Source organism: Pinus tabuliformis, chromosome J (genome assembly GCF_031772625.1).
Source record: "Pinus tabuliformis cultivar Carrire ecotype Pingquan chromosome J, CPIR1, whole genome shotgun sequence".
Classification (NCBI taxonomy): domain Eukaryota; kingdom Viridiplantae; phylum Streptophyta; class Pinopsida; order Pinales; family Pinaceae; genus Pinus; species Pinus tabuliformis.
The window spans coordinates 1,151,021,039-1,151,043,200 of NC_142295.1; the positions used below are offsets into that span (position 1 = coordinate 1,151,021,039).

The following is a 22,162-nucleotide window of genomic DNA, read 5'->3' on the forward strand; positions in this document are numbered from 1 at the left end:
AAGGTAGACCCTAAAAAAATAAAATTCATTAAGGAATGGAAAATCCACACATCCATAAAGCATCTGCAAGGATTTCTCGGGTTGATGGGGTATTATCGCAAGTTTGTTAAGAATTATGGGACAATAACAACACCTCTAACAACATTATTAAAGAAAGATGAATTTCCTTGAACTCCAGAAGCAAGTAAATCCTTTGAGCATATTAACAAGACAATGTGCCAAGCACTGGTTTTAGCAATGCTAGACTTAACAAAAACCTTTATTATGTAATGTGATGCCTCAGGAAATGGAATTGGTGTTGTTTTAATGCAAGAAGGAAGACCCATTGCTTTTTAAATTTTTCCAATCAAAGGAAAGTATTTACACAAATCTGTTTATGAGAAAAAAATGTTGGCAATACTACATGCACTTAATAAATGGAAACCTTACATAATGGGAAGGCACTTAAAGTTAAAAACAGATCATTATAGTCTTAAATACTTTTAAGAACAAAGATTATCTTCAGAAGGGAAACAAATATTAGTCACATATATGTTTGGTTATGAATTTGAAATCACCTAAAAAAGGGAAACAAAATGTTATTTATGCACTCTCAAGAAAGGATGAGAATGTGCAAGCATCACTTTGTGCCATTTCGATTATTCAACCATATTGGATAGCTAAAGCAAGGGATGAATGACGAAGAAGTGTGGGCACTCATTCAAAAGTCATGGCAAGATCCTAGTACATCTAATACATTTAGCTGGAATAATGATGCATTATGGTACAAATATTGCTCATACATTTGTAATAATTTCCAACTCAAACAAAATATTCTTCTAGAACTGCACATCTCTCCCTTAGGAGGTCACTCGGGATTTTTAAAAACTTACCGCATGGTTAAGAAGTAGTTTTTTTTGGGATGGCCTTAAATCTGATATTCAAAAGTTTGTGGCGGAATGTTTGGTTTTCCAACAAAATAAATTTGAGATGGTTAAGACCCCGAGTTTGTTACAACCTTTATCCATTCCAAGTTAATGTTTCTAGGAGGTTTCAATGGATTTTATCATAGGTTTACCAAGTCTGAAGGAAAGAGTGTCATCATGGTGGTAGTTGATAGACTTACCAAGTATGCACACTTTTGTGCATTATCTCGTCCATTTAAATCTAGTATAGTTGCTGCTGCATTTATGAAAACAATTCAAAATCTACATGGAAACCCAGAGATTACTGTAAGCAATAAAGATCCTATTTTCACTGGAAATTTTTGGACAGAATTATTTTCTTGTCTGGGTACTCAATTAGCTCATAGCTCATCTTATCATCCTCAATCGGATGGGAAAATTGAGATAGTGAACAAATGTTTGGAAGGATATCTTCATTGCTTTGTATCTAATAAACATACATAATGTGTCAGGTGGTTACCTCTGGCAGAATGGTGGTATAATACTTCCTTCCATACTGCAGCAAAAATGACCCCATTTATCACACTTTATGGATATCATTCACTGTCCATCACATCATCTTTAAGAGAGAATTCTAAGGTTCAAGCAGTGGAAGATCACATCGAGCATCAACAACGAGTTCTTCAACTCTTAAAGGATAACCTCACTTTCACGAATAATAGAATGAAACAACAGGAAAATCAACATGACATCGAAAGATGTTTTGATGTAGGCGACTCAGTGTTTTTATGACTACAACCATACAAACAAATGTCCCTCAAGAAAGCTACGAAGGATAAAAAACTATCACCAAAGTATTATGGTCCTTATAAGGTGTTGCAAAAGATTGGTACTAAGTCATACAAATTGGAGCTTCCTACATCTTCCCGAGTGCACCTAGTTTTCCATGTTTCACGTTTAAATAAGGTTATAGGTGACAAGCTCCCAGTTCAAACAATATTTATAGAACTTGAAGATGAAATAAAAATCATATTGGAACCTAAAGAAGCATGGAAACAAGGACTTCACAACTACGAAATCAATCAATTTCATAGTATCTCATCAAATGGAAGAGCTTACCTACAGAAGATTCCACATGCGAGGATAAGAATTTTATACAGAAGCATTAGAGACTACTAACACGTTGAGGATAACATTTTTTGAAGGAGAGGGGCATGTTAGGTCGCTATAATACTAGTGTATTCCCTCATTTTTATTAGTGTATCCCCCTTTTTGTTATTGTTGTGCCCATGTAGTCCCCATATTATTATTGTTGTGAAACGATTATGATTTGATTAGAAGGGAGATCTATGTTAGGTAGATAAAAGGGATGGGAAACATATACCTACACCTTAGTCTAAAATATATGAAATGCATGGAACATATGTTCTTTGTTACTTAATACACTGGCAGACAGTGTTTAATAATGTAGGATTGCAGATGGAAATAGCGATGGATACATGACTAAGGATTAAGGAGGATTACATTCAGGTTGAATCTCAACTTATAACTAAAATATCAAATTGAATTTCCTCTGAAAAACTGTAAAATATACAACAATGGAGGTCATGGTTTATTAAACAGTAGTTATTTTCAGTTTGTATTCAAAAAGAGTACTAAAAAGACTCGTAAGTAATAGAGGTTTGGAACCAAGTTTTCTAATAAAGGATTGTGGAAAAATGTTTTCCTTCAAGAAGTGTATATGAAATATGATAACCATGAAAATAGATTGAGTAATGTGAACGATGACATACATGAAACACTTAATGGATAGACAATATATATGTTATAAATTGTAATACTGGTACCAAAGAAACTAGGCAAGTATGAAAATACTGGGAAATAATACGGAAGAAATACAAAAATTATCAACCTAATATTGGAACAAATTTACCAATGCATAAATTATGAAAGAACCCTCGTTTGGAAGTAAAATTTAGGAAACCAACCACAAATATTTTGTGGGATTATAACTCATTATCGGGTATCCATTTCAAACTTCCAGGATTGGAGAATTGTGAAATTTAAAGAAAAAAGACTACGAAGTGCTTAAGTGTAATGATGAATGAGGAAAATGGATAGGGAAGCACTAGAGTAGCCTATTCAACTAGGAAAAATGGTACGACCCAATAATGGTTGGAAAATTTTAAACATAACTTTTTCTGGTAAATGAAAATATATATACATAAGAATTAATAAGAATGATGATGGTTGGAATTGATAACAACAATGGTGTGAATGTACTACGAAAAAGTGGAAGTTTCATGGCTATATGAAAAGCAAATAATTGTTATAATTAACCATGAAGATTAAGTATATCCAGATACCCATTAATTATCTAGGTTAATAGTGTCCTTATACCTTCATCATCATATAGAAGGGTATGGAGACATGCAACAAAATAACTACATTGAAGTTGGTTGAGTCCATTTTGAGAATAGTACTGGTGGAAGTAAGTTATCTTACAATGGAATCCACATAATAGATGCGGGTGGATACAAAGGTATTAAACCCACAACATAAAATGAACTATTGAAAATAGACTAGTAATTACTATGAATTCTATGTAAATACTATGAAAGGAAAGGTTGGAAATTTATAATCTCAATTCCACAATAGATCATATTCATGGCATTAGATATCACTATAAATAAAAAAGAACGAAAAGAAAAGAATTCATGGCAGCATTGTGAGACTATATTAAAGTTACTAACATTATCTGAAGGCATGTCGATAAAAGTATGGTTACACAAGAACTACAGGAAGAAAGTGCTTGGCATGGATACATAAATACTAGAAAAGGAGGAATTTTCTTTTCTGCTACTAACAACGCAAGAAAATTTAGGTGGGGGAATCATGCATCCATTGCAGGAAAACTTGAACCCATAGCTTTTTCACTAACATTATCCCATTATACTAAAACTTCAGAACATTTTTCATAAATATGTATGTAATCGCTCTCACATAATCGATTGGAACAAATGTTACAGGTAGCCATCCAAGGAGACTTGTTGGAAGAACTCCTTTGTATCCTAGATTTGGAAACATTGTACTATTGAAGTGGTTACCTGGGAACGAGAAGGTAAATTACAAAATGTGTCCCCAACACTGAGTATGAGAGAAGTGACCAGGAAATGCACACCAAGGATGATGTGAATTAAAGGGGGCAAGAATGAAATACCCCTCCATTGATGTAATCATTTTCTTTTTAAGTTTAAATTGTGCTAGTAGGCATAGTGGAAAAATGTCTTGAAAAACATGGATATGTTTATGTAAATAAATAATTTGAAGTAATAAATAAGCAAAGGGGGTCAGAAGTACTTGGGAAGAAACACTCGAATACTATATACTTGCCAAAGAAAACAAAACAAAATTTCATTTGTAAATGAGATTGGAAAATTCTTTCATGATAGAATTATATATAAGTTTGATGGATGGGAGAGAAAAATACATTAGGCTGCTTAGCTGGAGAAAGACGCTAAGCTTTGAAGAAAAAAAAACATCAAAGCATCGCGGGAGAGAAATACATGATTTTATGGGAAAATCCTAAGCAAGTGAATGAAAAGATCCAAAAAAGTGGGATGCCGCTAAAGGAAACCTTATCATGAAAGAACGGAATTAAATACCCATTGAAGGGATCAGCAAGAGGTTGTTGATTTCTAGGCAAGTACTCTCGCCTTCGGGGGAACTCGAAGCATAGTTCATGGTCGGGTGGTGAGTGTACTTATTAAGTACTATCTAACCTCAACGATCCTAGTTAGATCATTTGTGCATGATAATTTCTAAAATATAGTCTAAAAATAGTTTGAGATTTTGAATTGTATGGTAGGTATAAAATAGGGGTTTAGTTCTGATAATTCTGTATAATCTAGAATTCTTTTAGGTGTATAAATTCTGCCAACTTTGTTAATATTATATCATAGCAAAGCTTTGTACAAACCAGAGTATGCGTTTTTAAAAGTAAATGGTGATTGATACAAACTTAGGAGTTGTTAAAAAATTGCGTGAATTAACAAATCATTGCCAGCTGAATAGAGGAATCATCTCTAAGAAAGATATAGTTGAGTAAGCTACACTGAGGACCGTTAAAGATTATTTAGTAACTTAAGGATAAAAATTATTTTTTCATTTTCAATGGTGTTCCATGGGTTATAGGTTATTGTCCAAGGTGATGATAATTTGATACCATATACTTGTGAATTTATTACAAAGATCATCAGAGGCTAGAAATTAAGTATAAATTAAGTAACAGGGGACATACTTAGGTATGGGTAGCATAAATTAGAGCATCGACGAAGTGTGATTTATAAAACCTAAATGGGGAATCTAGATCAAAACATCTACATCTGCATGTGGGAGGAAAATGGCACTGAAATGTATGAGTTACCAAAGGAGTTGTTGTTGTATGTATTCAACCTAGATGAACAATATACATTATATTATACTGTTAGACTCTGTTACCGAGGGTGTTTAAGAAAAAAAACAATAAATGATAAATGAGGGAAGAGTTCGCTACACAGCTACACTCTAGTTGAAAGTTGGGGATGGTCGTGCGATAACTAGTATCACTCTAAATAGATGTAAATACAATGAGTTCCATTCTCATATTTGGGGATTAGACAAGTAGCGATTTACCCAGCTATGGGTTGGTCTCCGCAAATCAACTCACGAATTACCCTAGGCAAAGAAAGCTTTGAAAATGCAAAGTCAAAATCATGGTATTTTCCATTATATTCGGTAACAAAGCAAAGGAGGAAATCATGGATGGGTGTAAGAAGATAGTGTCCTATCTTCACCCACATACTATAGTACAAGAATTTAATAGTTGGGAAAAGGATCATCTTTCCATAATCAATTGATGCGACATATGCTGCACCTGATACTGTTGCAGGTAAGGGAAACTAGACAATCCCTCTGCCAAGGTGAGGGGTTGTTTTGCAAATTTCATGTTACATGTTACATTACCTTAAGGCCTTAACTCATATCTAGGAATCCATAACCTCCATCTATCAGAGTCACCGATCCTTTTGTGCATGTGAAAAGTTTACGTGTGGAAGGAGTTTGCTGGTAAAATAGTGTACAACCAAATAACACTGTGATTAACTAACCACAGAGAAAAACAAAAGGGGAGTATTTGGGATCAACTTGTAACAGGAGGAGGCAGCGAATCATTAAGGGGTATATTTTTTCTGTATAAACAATTGAGAAAACATTTAATGAATTGAACTATAAAACTCTAACTGGACCGTTTCAAAACATGGCGTAATATCATAGTCCAATTCTCACAAAAAGTAGAAAGATGATAAATGAAATCCAAGAAGTGGAATCATAACTGTAGCAGATGGACATCTAACTCCATGTAAACAATTCTAATCAATAATACCAGCGTAATCTAAATGGAAACATTTGAATATAGATGAGAACAACGGTTCAGTGTCAAACCCCAAAAAATTAATAGTAAATAATGATAACAAAAGAACTAGAAGTGTTGTTAATGTTACAAGCTCGGAATAACAAAATTTTACAGGCTATTTCCCTAGAGTCGCAATACTTCTAGTTCAATTAATGATTTTGGAGAATTAATCGTCTTAATGAAGACACAAAAAGTAAAGGAGAAATCCATAGTGTATGCAATAATAATATTCCTTATAAAGGAACACTCCTTCCATAACGCTGTTATTATACCGCCAACCGAGCATAGATATTACAATGAACACATCACTGATAAACTTAAGTATAATTTGCAGTTCAGACTTCATACAGAATACATCTACGAAAGAAACACTTCTTTTATTTGGCAACGCATTGGAGGACGACACTGACCTGCATAGGGATGATGAAAAATTAGGTGAGGATGTAATGCCAATCTTCCCCGGAGGTACTCAGGGTGTAAAGGGTTGCATCTAAATCTGTAAGGAAAAAGGCAAAGAAATGTAACTACAAAACCCTACCGAATTAGGAATGTCAATTGGGAGGAAATGACAGAGTCTGGTCGAGAATCTTTCACGTGAAAAGCTGGAGAAAAACCATCAAACACATTCATCAATGAACGAGAAGCCAGACACATGATAGCCAGAACAATACCTGGAGAATTAAAATAGATTTAAACTTTAAATGCAAACTGGGTCTTAATGTTTATTGTAATTCATGGCTACAAAGAAAGAATTAAATAATAGATTTAGCCGAATAGAGGCCTCGCCATCTCACAGAGTCTCCAGATCTACATAAATCTTCCTTGGTTGATATTGTTGTAGTCAAACCAGCGATCAAATGCATGAGCTCATCTTAGAACGAAACCGTCATTCACGAAAAGAGAAGGTTTCCAAGCATAAAGGCGCAAGACCATGGCAGTGGCAGTCAGGTTTCCTATGAACAAAAACGACAAGAATCTCAGAGATCGAAAGGTAAACCATCATAGGGTTTACACGTTTTGAGGCATCGCCATACATATTGTGCCAGAGATCGCTACCGTTCATTCTGACCCGAACCGGCATGTGCCTAGCAAATTAAAACGGTGTGGTATCATTCAAATCTTGGCTATTGAAGTGACAATCACATGGGAGTGACATGATCAACATACCAAGCCAAGTAGAGGTAGTGTGAAAAAATTAAACTGAGAAATAAAACCCGTATATTAATTTAACATAAAATGTCAGCGCAGATTAGGGAATCGAACTTTGAGCAGTTAGGAGGCCCCTAAGGTAAAGAGCCAATTGGTATAATGGATCTAGGCCTGACTTTATTCTTAAATAGTGCCCAATGGGTGAGCCTCATGTTTATGGAGCACACAATGATGATATTCAAGGAGAGGAGTATTTCTTATTATGCGTAAGAGCATTACATAAACATAGATTTGGTCTTAGGAATATTATCCCAAAAACATAGAAATAGAATTGGATGCTCAACCATGACATAACTAAGCCAAGGTTGTTGAAATACTAATTTTACCTGTAGCATTTAATTCATGAAAACCACCAGTGTTTATCGCACTGCTTTTCATGGGACGGTGGTATTTTTCAGAGGGTCAGCGATAACACCCAGTAGCAGACACGTGGACAACAGTTTTTCCAAAGCAGTTTTTCCCAGAATGTAAAGTTCAGTACAAAGGGGCTTGCGATATAGTCCGACAGTCATTCGATTGATAACAACACTGACCACTGTCGATTGAAACCAAAGTCGATGTACAGGCCTGCAACAAATGAATTTGACGTGAAGTAAAAGTTTTTTGTTTGACCAACAGTTTCAGTGAAGTAATTAATGTATTTACTCCAGTTGGTAAACGTTGGTAAAACCTTTTAATTTTATTATTTTTAATTAACGGGAAGTATGGCAAGTAAAAAAAATAGTTATGCTTTGTTGTTCATTGTATAAGCAATGTAATGTAATGAAAAGAAAACGCAGCAGTGTAGAAGTGTGAATGCAAGGGTAATGCGCAGCAGTGCGAATGTCTTTCTTTTGTGGTTGTTCATTTGAGAAATGAGTGGGAGCACGCAGCAACGTGAGTATAGTTTATGTTGGTGAATATGAAAACGCAGCACACAGTAGTGTGAATATGTTTTAGTTGTTGTTCGTTGAGAACTTGCAAGGGAGCACGCAGTGCGAATGTAATTGTTGTTCGCTGAAGAAAAAGAATACGCAGTAGCGCGAGAGTAATGTAAGAAGTTGTTTTATGCACAGTAGTGCAGTGAGAGAGAGGTGATGTGAGACGCAACAGCGTACATGTATTAAAGTTTTACACACAACAGTGTAAACTCTCAAGGAGAGACAGAGTTTTTTTTTTATTGCACAGCAGTGCAGAAATGATCTAAAGTTTTTTTTTGTTGTTTTTATTTAGAAGAATCCCTCTGGCAGAGGAAGAACTTTTGTAACAATTGTTTTTATCAATGAATACAAGTTTCTCTGTGCTTGTATGAAACTCTGTTCTCCCAAACAATTTTAGTTTCCGCTGTGTTGAAAAACAAAGAATTCTGTTCTGTTCTGTTCAGTTTTTGTTTGGAATTATCAAAAATTCTCAACATGGTATCAGAGCTTGTCCAGGCTCTTTGAAGGTGTCAAAGAAGCTGAAGGAAGGATTTCTTGCTGCAGCAACTTTTCCAACAGAGTGAAGACTCAGTCAAGAAAGAATCCAAGGTATTTCTCAAGATAGTTTTTGTGTTATTGCTGAAGACAGTCAGTTATTTAAAACACAGTCAAGTATTTTGAAGCATAGTTAAGAGTGCAAGAATGGCTGGAGCCAGCACTAGCATGGGTATATTTAATACTCAGCTCCCACAATTTAATGGGAAAAACTATGACTATTGGGAAATAACTATGAAAGCTTTGCTTGATTCCCAAGACTTATGGGAATTTGTTGAGGATGGTTTTGAAGAACTGGCAGATGAAAATGATTTTAATAATTTAACTCAGGCAGAGAAAGATCTGTTGAAGAGTAATAAGAAGAAGGATTCTAAGGCCCTCTACTTTTTATATCAAGCAGTGCATGAGAGTGTGTTTCCAAGGATAGCAGCAGCTAATAGATCCAAAGAAGCATGGGAAACTCTCAAGACAGTCTATCAAAGCATGGCGAAAGTGAAGACAACAAAACTACAGTTGATGAGGAGAGATTTTGAGAATCTTTGCATGAAGGAGTCAGATAATATTGACTTATTCTTCGCACATGTGATTGGTCTGGTCACACAGATAAGGTCTCATGGAGAGGTTCTTGAAGAAATGAGGATTGTGGAGAAACTATTAAGGATCCTACCCTCAAGGTTCGATGTGATTGTCGCCACCATAGAAGAGACAAAGGATCTCACAAACTTCTCAGTTGATGAACTACATGCATCACTAATAACACATAAGTAGAGATTAAGTAGAAATGAAAACTCATCTCTAGAGCATGCCTTTAAGACCCAAATGTTCATTGGAAGAGGAAGAGGTCAAGGTAGATGAAACAAGAGAGGAAGAGGCAGAAGCCAAAACAGAGGTGGAAGAAACTGTCCAGCAAATGCTCAAGGAAGAGGCATCAATCCAATCAGAACCAAGGCCAAGGCAACAGCCAACAAAGTGGAAAACATCATGCTCAAGGAAAAAGGTATGTTAAATCCAATGTCCAATGTCACTATTATAAAAAATATGGGCATTATGCAAATGAATGTAGGAAGAAGTAGCATGATATGAATAATAGAACTGATGCAAATTTCACTAGAGAAAATATTAGCCAAAATAATTTGTTTTTAGCTTGTAATATGGCTGAAGAAAAGAGTGAAGATGTATGGTTTCTAGACTTCGGTTGCAGTAACCATATGACAGGAAACATAGCCCTGTTTTCTATGTTATATCAGAATGTGAAGTCACAAGTCACACTAGGAACTGATAATAAAGTTTGTGTTATGGGAAAAGGAGAAGTAAATGTCTTAACAAAGAAAGGTGAAAGGAAAACCATAGTAGATGTTTATTATGTTCCTGGAATAAAATATAATCTCTTAAGTATTGGACATCTTGTGCAAAAGAGGTATAATGTTTTCTTTGTGAATGATGTATGCACCATCATGGATAGAGCACCCATCAAACAATGTATTGCTGAAGCGAAGATGACAAGGAACAGGATGTTCCTTCTCAGAATGAAAGCAGATTTGAAAAATAAAGAAAGAGCAGCTGCGATTCAAGAGGCTTTCCAAAGCGAAACAAAGGATGAAAATTGGTTGTGGCACTTGAGATTTTGGCATCTAAATTTTGAAGGTCTTAACTTGTTGAATAGAAAAGGAATGGTAAAAGGATTACCATTGATAGAGAAACTAGATAGCCTTTGTGAAGGTTGTATCTTGGGGAAACAACACAAAGAAAGTTTTCCATCTGGGAAAAGCATAAGGGTAAAAGCGCCCTTAGAGATTGTCCACTCAGATTTATGTGGACCGATGCAAACTCCATCACTTGCAGGCAGCCACTATATACTAACATTTATTGATGATTTTAGTAGAAAATTTTGGGTCTACCTCCTAAAGAACAAAAGTGAAGTGTTTGAAAGATTTTGCAATTTCAAAGCACTTGCTGAAAACCAAAGCGGGCTGCATATCAAAGTTCTAAGAACTGATAGAGGAGGTGAGTATATCTCCAAGGAATTTCTACGTTTTTGTAGAGAAAATGAAATTCATAAGCAGTTTACCACTAGGTACACTCCGCAGCAAAATGGAGTTCCCGAAAGGAAGAACAGGACAATCATGGATATGGCGAGGAGCATGTTAAAGGCAAAGCATTTTCCAAATGATTATTGGGCTGAAGCTGTACATTGTGTAGCGTACATTTTGAATAGATGCCCTACAAAAGCAGTCATGAACAGAGTGCCGGAAGAAGCTTGGAGTTGGACAAAGCAAGGAGTCACCCACATGAAAGTTTTTGGATGTGTGGCTTATGCACACATTCCAGATCAGCTAAGGAAGAAGTTGGACAGCAAAGGGGAGAAATGTATTTTCATTGGATACAGTGAGGAATCCAAAGCTTATAGGTTGTATAACTCATCCACCAAAAAGCTTATTGTGAGTAGAGAAGTTCAGTTCATCGAGGAGGAAGCTTGGGATGGAAGCATAGAGAAAACAGTGAATGTTAAAAACTCTTTGTCACATGATGAAGATGATGAGGAGATGGCTGAAATACATCCCCAAACAACAGCACTAACACAAGGGCAGCAAGAGACACCCTTGAGGAGAAATGAAAGTGCTTCTCCAAGCACATCACAAGGAGGAAATTCAAGTGCTTCTTCAAGCACTTGTACACCAAATGAAAGAGGTAAGAAGTTCAGAAATTTAAGTGACATTTATGAACAAGAGGCAGCAAATGAAGGTATGAACTCTTTGTTTGCTTTATATTGTCATGTTGATGACCGTGTTCATTCCGAAGAAGCTATTAAGGATAGGAAATGGATAAAACCCATGAATGGGAGAAAGGAATTGAAGTTCCTTGAAGATCTGTTTAAAGAGTATGGAGTTTGATATGTAACTCTTGCCAAGATGGCCGAGATGGGCTTCACTGCCAACACCCTTATCAATATGACAGAGGAAGAGATTGAAGATTCGATGAAGACCCTGGTAGAACTCTATCATATGGATCTTCTTACAGGGGAGAGATATGGAATTAAATCTATCATAAGAGCAGAGAAGGAGCAGGTTGCTGATATTCTGACCAAACCGTTGGGACAGAAAAGTTTTGAGTTTTTGAGGAAATGTCTGGGTATGACTGATAACCCAACAGTTGAAATTAAAGGGGAGTGTTGAAATACTAATTTCACCTACAGTATTTAATTCAAGAAAACCGCCAGTGTTTATCGCACCGCTTTTCATGAGACGGTGGTATTTTCCGGAGGGGCAACGATAACACCCAGCAGCAGACACGTGGACAGCAGTTTTGCCAAAGCAGTTTTTTTCCGGAATGTAAAGTTTAGCAGAAAGGGGCTTGCGATATAGTCCGACAGCCGTTCGATTGATAACAAGGCTGACCACCGTCGATTGAAACCAAAGTCGATGTACAGGCCTGCAGCAAATGAATTTGATGTGAAGTAAAAGTTTTTTGTTTGACCGCCAGTTTCAGTGAAGTAATTAATGTATTTACTCCGGTTGGTAAACATTGGTAAAACCTTTTAATTTTATTATTTTTAATTAACGGGAAGTATGGCAAGTAAAACAAATAGTTATGTTTTGTTGTTCATTGTATAAGCAATGTAATGTAATGAAAAGAAAACGCAGCAGCGTAGAAGTGTGAATGCAAGGGTAATGCACAGCGCGAATGTCTTTCTTTTGTGGTTGTTCATTTAAGAAATGAGTGGGAGCACGCAGCAGCGTGAGTATAGTTTCTATTGGTGAATATGAAAACGCAACACACAGCAATGTGAATATGTTTTAGTTGTTGTTCGTTGAGAACTTGCAAGCGAGCACGCCGTGCGAATGTAATTGTTGTTCGCTGAAGAAAAAGAATACGCAATAGCGCGAGAGTAATGTAAGAAGTTGTTTTACGCACAGCAGTGCAGTGATAGAGAGGTGATGTGAGACGCAGCAACGCACATGTATTGTAAGTTTTAAACACAGTCGTGTAAACTCTCAAGGAGAGACAAAGTATTTCTTTTGTATTGCACAACAGTGCAGAAATGATCTAAAGTTTTTTTTTGTTGTTTTTATTTAGAAGAATCCCTCTGGCAGAGGAAGAACTTTTGTAACAGTTGTTTTTATCAATGAATACAAGTTTCTCTGTGCTTGTATGAAACTCTGTTCTCCCAAACAATTTTAGTTTCCGCTGTGTTGAAAAACAGAGCATTCTGTTCTGTTCAGTTTTTGTTTGGAATTATCAGAAATTCCCAACAAAAGTGGGTATATATATATATATATATATATATATATATATATATATACACTCGTCTTTTTCATTTAAGCTATAAGACAAAGCGATACAAGGTTAGAAGTAGGGCATGTGCCACGTAGATTGCAGCCTCCAGTTTTTTTTTTAATTAGGAGAATCCCTAGGCATTGCAACTTCCCGTTATTCGGGTTTAGTAGTAAAAAGACATTGTTTATGAACGCCACAACTTTGTGTGAATGGCATATTTCTTCTCAGAATCTAGTAAAATAAATTTAAAAAATTAAAATGTTGGAGTGTTTGAAACTTTTTTAATGGCAGAATTAAATTTAGCACCAACAAAAACCTTGGGCACTTAAAATCTTAAGTTTGACAACTATAATCTAGATTTTCAAAAATTTCTTCCAAATTTTATCATAATTTTACTGAAATTTCTATTATTATTAGAAGTAATCTTCACTTCCTTTAAACTACGCCTAACAATTGTCTTATCATAAAACTACATCCATGGTGGGTAAAGTGGGGCCCTTCCACTTGGGCGCTACACGCAAAAATAATCCTGGTTGAAGAGATTGTAAATCCGTGGATGAAGGCGATCGGCAAACTACATGAAAAGCTAAAGCAAACCCAGACCACATTCGGCTTGAGAATAGTGAATTCAACTCCCTTCTCGATTCTACAATCACAGATCTACTCCACATCTCGACCTTGGAGTTCAAATTTGCTTATTCTGTTTTAATATTGTTCAACTATGCATGGACTAGCTCTCCCACCTACTAATTTTATGGTTTGAAATACATGGAAGCCAGGTTGGAGAGAGTACAGATATATATATTTTCCTTTTTTTTAAATTTAAATTTTATGGTTACAAAATGCTTTACCTAATTTACACCGTACAAATTACTTTACCTGCCACGAAATTATATGGTCCCAACATGTATTTCGTATTCTTTCAAAAGATCCAGCGAATTTTGTTTCAATGAAAAACCTTCTGCTTACAAAAACCGTGTTGGATAGTGTACAGCGATATATTTTCATTTAAAAAAAATAAAAATTATGGTTCCAAAATGGTTTAACTAATTTACACGGTACAAATTACCTTACCTCTGCCACGAAATTATATGCTTCCAACATGTGTTTCGTATTCTTTCAAAAGATCCGGTGGATTTTGTTTGGATAGAAAACCTTATGCTTATGTTGCATAATGTTTACATAGAAATTTAATATATTTTTTTCCTGAATTAAGACATTTGTGATCCATATTAATATTAAACAATTATTTTTTGAAAAAAATTATATATTTTTTTCTGAATTAAGACATTTGTGATCCATATTAATATTAAACAATTTTTTTTGAAAAAAATTATATAGAAGTAATATCGTCCACTCATTTGAACCATTCAATGTGGTTGATCTTGAGAACAAGATGATGAATCAGATCGAGGCAATGAAATAAATAAATGAAGAGAGCAACTATCTAACCTTTAGAAAAAACAGCTAGTTTGACTAAAAATATTTCTAACGAATAAACAAAAAAGCCGTTAAATTATACAAAATAGACATCTTTATCTTGATTGCTGATTCCCTAGATATTTGGCAATTAGACATATAGACGGGTTAATTATTTGACCGTACTCATATCTATCTAATTGCTAAATATTTAACTAATTAACAATCCCGCTAAGCTCAAAGGTATAAAATTTTAATATATATCAAAGATTATTGGTATGAAACCACTTTAAAAATTTTAAAGTTATATAAAATTCATAATTAAAATTTGATGCGAAACATTTTTCCCATGTTAAAATTGAAAACGTTTCTAATTTCAGATCAAATTTGTACGAAGTAAGGGGCAAACGCATTTATCGCAAGTCCCTCGCTCTATATTCTCTTCGCATTTAGCAAGAAGCGAAATGGGCCTTTAATTCAAAGGAAATCATGGAAACAGTCCAGGCAATGAAATTGTCAATTTATTGACGATACTGACGACGGATACACATCAATAAATCTGGAACAAAAAATCCACATGATAATCGTGAACTTGTGCGTATAAAATGAAAAGCCAAGGTCCTCGCAATTAAGATTGACGAGGTTGAACTTGAATGGGTTGACTTCTAAAATTGTCCGCAGATTGCAATGTGAGAAGTAAAATCGTGAAATTTTAATAATTATATTCATAGTTACCAAGTTTGTCCGAACTGGGATAAAAAATACGGAAATTCGCCCATTCGATTAGAGTAGTGAACAATTCGCTTCAATTCGATTCGCAGCATAAAAGCTTAATCTAGCGGATTTGTAGTATAAGAGCCTAATCTAGCGGATTTGTAGTATAAGAGCTTAATCTAGCAAGTTAATTTTTTGGTATAAGTTAATTAGGTTGATAAGCTTTTCTATGCATTGACACTTTTACACTGCTCCGTTGGATAGGTGAGACACTCAACCATTTATTTGAAGTGTGACTGTTTTCTCCAAATATTCGTTGAGTTGCCTTATTGCTTTTTCCCATTTTTTTTATGTCACTATTGAAGATATTTTTACTGCTTTTTCCCTGCCAGTTGTTGTAGCTGTTCTTTTTCCCTGGCTTTTGGCAAGCACTGTTTTCTTCCCTAATATGAACAAACTGGACATGGCATATACTAACCCACGCCCTAAACCTATTCTAACCCAAGCCCTAAACCTATTCTAGTCCAACAGCAGAAGTCAGGAGGCAGCCCCTGTGCCGTGTTTAGTAGGTATTGAGCTCACCTTAAGACTCAAAGGCATTCCCTCCAACCAGAAGATAATTCAAATCTCTTTCTCGTCTTACTGAGGTCACAACGTTTTTCATGTTTAATAAATTCCGCTAATCAACAATGAAATGCTCTCTGCAAATTTTGAGAAAATGAACCTCTGGATATACTGAAAAATAACACATACGAGAGGTTGAATTTTATTTCAGTATGCATCCCCTGTTAAGCAGGTGTCTGTAATCGCTGTAGTGCTTTTGGCTCTTATGTAACAAAATTTGAAGTGGACATACAATCTTCTGTTGGAATCATTTTAAAAAGGAGTTTGAAGAACAGAATTTTAAAGTCATTTTCTCCATGAAATTTTCCATTTACTTCACTTAAAGAATGTTATAATTTGTCCAGGACGGGCGAGGAGATCAGGCGAAATACGACCTTAGGAGCAGAGGATTATGCCTAGTTCCTGTGTCGTGTACTCTCCATGTAGCCAACAACAATGGGGCAGATTTCTGGACATCTGGTATCGGAAGCGGTTCCAAGTTTTGAACATCTTGCAGGCCCCCTTTTTTGTTGTTTTTCTTTTTCAGTCTGTTCCTGCGTTTTTCAACGGAACAGTTGTCACCTTTACCACATAAATTCAAAGCTATAATAGTAGAAAAGCAGAAAGATGAAGACGGGACGAAAGCAGTCCTGTCTTCGATGTCCCATTTAGATTATGATTCTGTGATATATATATAAAATATGTATATGTCTGAGAAAAGCAGATCCTACCTGCAAAAGATGCTATACTGCTTTTTCCACCCTTATCAATTGACGCCATTTTGCACTTACGTGTATGGTTGTGTATTGACAATGCATGATGTGACGAGGCCAAAAACACTAAAGAAAAAACAACGCGTTTGTTATGATTGCTTGTACATATAAATATATTAGCAGATTACATCATAATCATCTTTAGACTTCCACTCGTTTTTTTTTCTTTAATATAATGATTAACAAATCAATAGATCCTAAGGAAAAACTATGCAAAACATTTTTATTGATTTTCTGATCTGGACAAAGATGCGACTGTTTTAATATCGAATTAGCCAAGCAATCGATGTAGTATTTTGCGAGTTGAATTGGGTTTGGGTTTGTGATAGAGGCGATCTTCCGTCCATTTGTTTGGAATTTCTTTCCAAATTCCAGGGACAAGTGTCTCAGTAAATTGAAAGATTTCTCAATTGAAATTCCAGGGACAAGTGTCTCAGGGAATTGAATGCAATTAATTTATTGCATTATTCAAAGCTTGTATCTGTACCTGTGATTTCTCAGTTGAAAGGTTGATTGATTGCATTATTTTTCAGCGTTTTGGGATTTAGTGATTTTTTTTTTTCAATTTACAGCTTTTGACAAGACAGACATCATCACTTTGAAAATGGAGAGTTTGCGAAAGTACATAGTTTGTTGCAAGTACATATACCTTTTGACTAAGAGGTTGATCATCAACTGTTAGTTTATTTAGATCCATTAAGATGAGGGTTCAAATTTTGGCTGATTTTGGTCTCTGGAAAATAAGATGCATCAAAATTTTGAGTTTGATTTATTGAAATTGAATGGTTGATTGATTAGAACGTTTAATCTTTATGTTCTAAGAAATTGATTTATTAGATTCTAAGGTCAGGGATAAAATCCGCAGTTTATTGAAGCCTATTTATCTTATAATGCATTATAATTATAATTTAAGATATGAGATATAAAAAATATGAGGTATTAAGTACTTTTAACATTAATCTATCTTTTAAAAAATTGGAATTGGAAAAATAGTTATAAATTTATTAAATTTATGTGCAGTTACGACTGCCGCCTCTCCATACAGATCTCCAGAGTTCTCAGTGTCGAATTCAATTGGAAGCCAAACGACTAAAAGCAGTTTTGAAATTTCTGTTCATCCTGGACTCTGTGTACTCTGCATTGCATTGGCTTGCCTTGTTTCTTGGCCATGTTTATTTTTTTTTGGATAGCCATGCATTTTGGATTTTACAGTTAATTTATGTTTTTTTTAAGAATATTTCATGATTTATCCTGGCGATTCTATTTTGTTGCTGTTATGTTAAGCAGAAGAATTGATAGAGCGTGAATTTGAGAGACAGTAATCAGATCGAGGAAACGATAGCGAGATTTCGATACGAGTCCACGCAATTACAAGATTCCGGTTGCAAATGCAAAGAACCATATGTGCTAAATACCGCGCCGAGTTGTAAAACGGAATAATCATATCAAACTACAACAACGACCTTCTCTATTTTGAGGCAATGATCAAACAAGTTCCCTAATATTTTTACTAGTTTATTCCTTACTTTATTCCCTACTTTCTGCATAATATGACATCATAATTACATGTTCATGCTACTTCCTGTAAGAACAGGAAGATTTTATTAGTAGATTAAAATATTTAGAAACATTGAATTTGATCTTGCTTTTAATTTTTGTCATTAGGATTCTATAGTATTTCCTTATTGCATTGTGACATGATTAATCATGTAAATTGAAATATTTTAGGTAAAATCATAATGGTATTTTTGTGTATATTAATTTCAAACCATGTAGTATAATTCATCCTCAGGATTATTCTCAATTGTCTAAATTATTTTTAGAAACCGTTAGTAAAGCATCTGATCTGATTGCAGCTCTGCCGGACTATGTAATGACCAGATTCAATAGATCATCTAAATTTACAAGTAGCGCTGTTACAGTCACGGTTGGTGCCGAGGTTTTATGGGAAGACGGCCCATCTAAAGGTGAAATTACTGTTGTTCTTGTCAACGATATTCGCTTGTTGTCACATGGAAGAATTGAAGCCCACCCTGTTATACAATTTCTTGAAAGGGCGTTACGTGAAAATAAGGAGAAGGCTCTTGAGGTGAAGGAGGCTCCTCTTGTTCTTGATCTGAATGCGCGACTCAACGCTCCTCTTGCTCACAATCCGAATGTCTGTCGAGGTTCTTCCTGATCTCTTCTTGATCTGAATGTGCCGCTCGATCTTGAGGATGATTAAGGAAGAAACAACAAATCGACCAAAAATTAGGTCAATCAATAATTTGGGCATAACTCGTTTTAAATGTAGAGAACGACCGGTAAGGAGAATTCATATATTTTGAAACAATACACACTTATCACTATTCTGAAACAATACCCACTTTCAAAACTCTTATGTAGATATTTTGATTCAGTTCTTTATACATTTTCAATTAATATTTGCTTTTAATTTATGTGGAATATCTCTTACATTTCTTAGAATTTATAAACACATTTCTATTATGTAGATGATTTAATAATGGGGGAGTATGGTGTTTAAAGGAGGCTTTGACAAAGGACAAGCTTGTTCACGGAGCTACAGTTGCCTTTGTTTTTAAAATGTTCTTATAGCTTCATAATAGGAAATGATAGTGCTTCATGGCAGAAAGGCATGGGATTGATGATTTTTCCACAGGAAAAAGGGCGGGCTTTCTTGATTTTTTTGCATAGAATCCTTTCTGGTGAGCTTTTGTGCTTTTTTCACTTTCCATGTTTTTTTGATTTTTCGTTGTTTCTTTTTCTAGTTCAGATCAATGGTTGAAAGTGTCTCACCTGATCTAGCGAATGGATGCATCCAAGCATTCAAAATTTCAGAAGTTGGGTTTATTGTGCATATGAAATGGCATGTATTCATGCTTTTGAAATTTTAATCAGAGAAAAGAAAAGATGGATTAGGATGTATTCTTCGTATATGTTTGGTCATCTATAGAGGTTTCTTGATTTTGGGTAATTAACTTACTCCAAAATGAAATAAGACATTCAATGTGTTCCTTGTAATATAGATATAAACAAAACATCTAAAGAAAAGTAATTGCATAATGATCCAATCCAAGAAAACAAGGTTTCCCACAAACCAATTAACCCTTCTAGAAAAATTCAACAATTCCATTTTAATAATCCTATCGGCCTCTCTTTGTACCTTTTGGGACAATTGCTAGTTAGTAGATCTTATTAATTGTAATTTTATAGCTCATCTAAAAAGATTATTCATTACTTGTTATAGGTTGCTCTTTCAATAGAAATAGATAAAGAGTAGTATATACAAAGGAAGAACAAAAATGAAGATAAAAGAAAGAAAAATAAAAAGTAAAAGTGAAGTTAGAATTTTTTTTTTTTCAATTTTGAAATTTAGAAATAAGGAAAAGAAAAGAAAGAATATATGAAAGTGGTTTAATTTTATGAATAATTGTTTTTTATTTATGAAAGTGTTACAGATAAATCAGTTTTAAATATAGATTTTATAAGTTTGCATTTATTACATGAATAAGTTTAAAATTAAAAAAAAAAATATTAAATCTAAGTTTCGAAGAAAAAGAAGTTTTGGATGTAAAAGATGTATGGTAAATTTTTAAAGATAAATTGAATATGTAAGATTGCTATATTATTCAGATTTAATAAAAATTATTCAAAATTCAAAATAAATCATGAAAAAAAAAACTAATAAAAGGCACAAGTTTATAACAGGTCAATTATCAAATATTTTTGGAATTGAAACTTTTTTCATTCTAATTTTTTTAAAATCTTATAGAATCTCAATTATGGTTATACTCCTAGTTTTATAAACTCAGATAATGTGTAAAATCTGCGTAACCCAAACAATGATTCTGTTTAATGCCAAAGGTTCACAAACAAAACGAAAATGCCATTCTCCATCAGAAAGAAAAATTGCAGTACAGTTCACAAAACGAAAGGTCATTCTCCATGAGAAAGAAAAATTGCAGTACAGTTCTTTTATAACGTGATAGAAGATACATAGAGTTCTATATTTAAAGAGTAAAATTAACATTGGATAAATAAGCATGACACCGTAGATTACATCCAATGACCAAGGAAGTATAATGTTTACGCAGAACTCTTAGGAAATTGTAAATCGAGTCCACAGATGCGCATATTCCATACCACGTCGAGGATTTGATTAGATGAGCTCCACCCTTACACTCTGTAATTTATTCGATTTTTCCTGAGACAGATACACATTCTGTTACACCTGCTGCGTGGAAAACTTCCGTTACCGCATTTGGTCTCACTACCTTATACAGAGGCATGGTGAGAAGCATTAGCATTCGAATTTGAATAGCATTCTACGAGTGCTTGCATGGCCTGAACCTGCATCTTAAGCGCCACGATGTAGTCCGCCGTTTCCTTCAGGAAAACGGGTGTGTCCAGTCCGCCACTTCCAGGCACGAGTAACCTTAGGGTTTGGATACGAGAACCCATTATACCTCCTGCTACTTCATCGCAATCATCCCGTGACCGTACGCGTTTAGTCCCCGTCAGCCTGGATTCCTCTTTGGGCATCTGCATGCGGGAATTATCGCATGGAGCGTTCGGTTTGCAGGGTCTTGTTTTGGCAGACACTAATCTTCTTTTGCGCTGCGAATTCTCTCTGAAATCAGCAAGTCGCCGTTGGCAGCGAGATTTCCTAAGTCTGAAAGGGTATTTGCGGAAGATGGCTCGGCGCCACGCAGTTCGACCCCTTGCCGTCATGGCGAGTGAGAGATCCGCAGCCAATTTGACGGCCTGACATCGAGCGGAGAGACTGGTTGCGCGTTGATCCATTCTCCCACGGCGCAGCATGACCACAAGGTGGCTCAAATATATCCGTTGGAAACGGAACATCCGTGCCGCTTGTTGCCCATGTCCAGCAGGATGTTCCATATCATAAGCAGCTAGGCAAATTACAAAGACAAAACCACGAAACGAAACAGAGGATTTCTGTAACTCTGATGCTTTTAACTGCTCGACCGTGGTTTAAGGAGACGAGGCTTCTGCCTCAATGTGCGTATGCATCACAATGTAGGGCTAGGCGGTGACGCTTCAAACTGTTACTGGTTGCCGTACCATGTTACCATGTGAAGTAGTTGCGGGACCGGTGTTGCTTCCTTTGAGGAAACGCCCAACAGTAATGGCATTGATGGGAACACTGACGTAGGATAGGCCACATGCACTCCACAAAGTTAAGTCAACTTTCGAAATAACAAAAAAAAAAAATTGACTTAAGTTCACCTTTCGAAATAAAAAATAAAATTTGTTCGCAATATGGAGCATTTTGCCTCAATATGGCAAACTCGGAAACTCAGTTTTGTTAAGACCTTTGCTTTTCATAATGGATTCTGCCTAGGTAGACATGGGTCA

General features: G+C 35.3%; 1 pseudogene; it reads right to left on the reverse strand.

The window, feature by feature from the left end:
• Positions 1 to 21,046: 21,046 nt before the first annotated feature.
• On the reverse strand, positions 21,047 to 21,707 carry LOC149231160 (uncharacterized; annotated as a pseudogene).
• Positions 21,708 to 22,162: the final 455 nt, after the last annotated feature.